General features: G+C 30.8%; 1 non-coding gene across 1 annotated transcript; it reads left to right on the top strand.

Moving 5' to 3' along the window:
- Positions 1-856: 856 nt before the first annotated feature.
- Positions 857-929, top strand: Trnar-acg (transfer RNA arginine (anticodon ACG)). The gene has a single exon. It is a non-coding gene; the product is annotated as a tRNA-Arg (tRNA).
- The last annotated feature ends 2,813 nt before the right edge of the window (positions 930-3,742 follow it).

Consider the following 3,742-nt stretch of genomic DNA (forward strand, 5'->3'; position numbering starts at 1 on the left):
TCCCAATCATTTTTGCAAAAAATAGTATCTATAGAAGCTATGGGGCCGCGACATCCCTTTATGCCAGGGCCAATTTCTTTAACCAATCCGCCACTGGATTGGAGGGATTAAAAATATCTTATTCGCAAACTTCAAAACTAGTTCTTAACGGTTGTCAAGGTGCAAATGGATCAAGGAAAGACTAGAACATAGTGGTCAGAATTATTACAAACATAAAAAAAAAGGAGAGGGTTTTTTTTTTTATTATTCATTTTTGATCCCCTCTCCCTTTCGTAACTGCCACACGTATTCATCCTGCAGAATTGTGCTACTTCCAGAAAATTTATAATAAATTAAAAAGAAACCAAATCGTCTGATCCAGCTTTGAAACGGACAACAACTCCATAACGTCACTGAAGTTCCCTTTATTGAAACAGAGACACGGTCATTAAATTTTGGAAAGAGTACGTGAAAAAAGGATTATTTATGCATCTATTTCTTGTTAAATAAGTTTAATTATTTTTTTCCTTCCAAAAATCAAAAATTTCATGTTCTAAAGAAAAACAAAACTTTTGGAAAAAAAAATCCCCCCCCCCCCCTCACTGTGGGCACTCCTGGAGTGGCTAGGACTCACCCCCCGCTCCGATCATGTTACCATTTAGGCTACGATAATACATTCCAGTATAGCAATAAATAATTATAATAATAATATCACGAAAATACCGGACACAAAATGGCAGAAAATATATTTACAATTGCAAAATAAAAATAATAAAAGAAAACTCAATTCAAAGAAATATAAATAAGAAGTAGAAAAGGATATTCTAGATCGATTATGAAAACATGCATTTATTTTTAAATGAACTATTAGTTTCGCGGGCCAGTGGCGCAACGGATAACGCGCCTGACTACGGATCAGGAGATTCCAGGTTCGAATCCTGGCTGGCTCGTAATCCTTTTCGTCCTCCTTATTGGAAAAGTTTTGGAGAAAATAATCGTATCTCCCTTATTTAAATCGGGTAATTATTTTCGTTTGCAATGAAAAATAATATCATTAGAGGAAAATCATTTTTAATTAAAGCCGGATTTTCAAGGTGTCTGACACTACAGTAAAAACTACGTTTCTGCCCAGAACTGTATTTTTACCGAAATTGTCCTTTGAAAGAAAATATCAAAAGCATAATAAAATCTGTTGAAGTAATATGTTGTATTAAAAATGTATTGAATGTGAGCATTCAAGAAAATATATTTAAAAACATACAAAACTTGTTTGAACATCTGATTCTAATCTAGTTTCATGGAAGTTGCAATTCTTCATTAAAAATTTCAACTAGTACTCTGCGCAAGAGTTTAATTTTTTATATATATATATATATTATATATATATATATATATATATATATATATATATATATATATTTTATAATAGCAACCAAATTTTCCTCATATTTATGTGTGGGTGCAAATGAGGGTGTTCAAAATATAGTGCAATAATTTACTTAAATGCAACAATTTTTCAATTGAAGATTAAAAATTTATATTTTAGACTATTTTATAGCTTTGACGTAGTTTTTCCTTCTCTTGGTCTCTCAATGACATGACAGTAGTACCATTTCATGAACTGAAACTAAATTACTGACAATCTAACCTAGGAAAATACTGATAATTATTTTTCTCAGAAGTATTTTTTGTTTATTGTAGTTATAGAAGGTATAATATTAAAAATATAAGTAAAAAATTGAAATTTCACTAGTTTTTAAATATAAGTTCTTGCTTTTTATCATCAGTTTGTTATTCTTCAATCGATGATTTACAAAAGAATTTTCGGTTAACGCTTCATGCATGTAAAACATTCTTATGCTAAAACCATTTTTAAAAAAAGAATTTTTTCTCTGCGTCTAAAAGTCACATAGCATTCCTGTTGAGTTATAAATGGAACTGTTATCATTATTATTATTATTATTTTTTTTTTTTTTTTTTGGTTTCCAGCATTGTGAATTCTTTTTCATAACACAACTAACTCTTACATAAGGAAGTGTTTATGCGAAATAGTTTTTTGAAATTCTTAACGGTTTTTTTTTTTTTTTTTTTTTTTATTTTTTTAATGACCATTTCAGAGAAAAATATTATAAAATATTTATTAAGCATAACTAATTAGTATTGATATTTATGCATTACTAATATTGCAGCACATGCGTATTGAGTAAATAAAATCCCTTTATCTTTAGCAAACTTTTGGACAGTTTCTGACACATTGGAATGGTTCTTGGCTTGTTTTTATTCATGGCTTGCTTCAAACTTGTTTATTAAGAAAGATAAAATTTTACCATCTGCTTGCAATAAAAATGAAAGGTGCAGTCGTATCCGCCCTTAGAAGTGTACTCAGGAGGATTTGGGAATCACCCCAAACTCAGAGACTTTTCCTTTTTGACCATAGAAAAAGACTATAGCTAACTGTATATCCATATCCTCCTCCGGATTGCTCAATTTCTTGCATAATATGCGTGGGAACCCTAAACGTAAATAGCCCCCATTCCGTCAAATACTTTAAAAAAATCACACAAGGCTCAGCTGCCGTGACCTCTCATGTGAATCGAGCCCTTCGAGTACGTACATTTTGTTTCAAAACAAAATTCGAAGCTGAAAAAAAAAGTTTTTTCCTATAACATACAAAGAAAATTTTTAATAATATACAAAGAATGTATACCCCCTTTGTACCTCCTGGCCCGTCATTTAGGGGGGGGGGGATTTCTCCCCTGGCTTTAGGAAATTAATAATATCTACAAGTAAGTGGACGTGATTTTGCTGTTCATTTCTGGTATAATTTAATCTTTGCCCCCCCCCCTCCCCCCAAAAAAAATCTAAACAACGAGCATGTCTCTCTCTCTCTCTCTTTCGGAAAGTCTTAACAGTCTTGACCAGGAATAAAACAAATGAAATTAAAAAAAAGAAAACATTATTGATATTAATAAGTAAAATTTTCAAAATGATGTTTACTAGAAAAATATTAAACGTGGCGCATCAACGTAGAAGTTAGTAATAAGTTATTTCGATGTTACTACTGGGGTTAATACGATTTCAGATGACTAAAAGTAAAAAAAAAGTATTGATCTTTTCTTAAGTTTATACTAACTTTATTCTTAAGTTTATGCTATTTTGTTAATTTTCAGAAGTTATCAAATAGAAAAAGTTAAATTAATCCAGGGATTCACCATAGAAGAAATGAATGCCGAAAAAACTGACTAAGAGTTGCGAATTTCTTTCTTTCTTTTTTTTTTTCTGCTCTTTTTTAATTTTCAGTTAAGTTTAATTTACTTTTTTAGTCAAATTGAAATAAATAATAGAACTAGTTTCTTGTTTCCCTAGTAGATGGCGCCAGAGAAAATTCTGAAGTGAAAAAGTGAACTTTGGAACTGGATGACTGAACTCATAAATGCGATTGGATAAATTCATATGACGTCAGAAAGTCAAGTGATTCTTTAATTATGACGTCTAAGATGGGATTAAAAGATCACGTGACCGTTGCTTTTTTCGATGCTAAGTGAATAAAGGTATTTTTATGTCATTTCTGATCAAAACCAATAGTTATAAAGGCTCAAAAAACATATGAAAGTGAAAAAATAAATGAAATAATCGAAAAAAAATTCTTTTTCTTTTCTTAAATTAGCAACGGCAACGATCAGTGCCTCAGTGCTCGCGCCATCAAATGAATCTTGTTGTCTTGTTCTTCTGTTTTATTATGTGTTGTGTCGTAGCCTACTAG

The sequence above is a fragment of the Uloborus diversus genome, chromosome 3 (assembly GCF_026930045.1).
Source record: "Uloborus diversus isolate 005 chromosome 3, Udiv.v.3.1, whole genome shotgun sequence".
NCBI lineage: Eukaryota > Metazoa > Arthropoda > Arachnida > Araneae > Uloboridae > Uloborus > Uloborus diversus.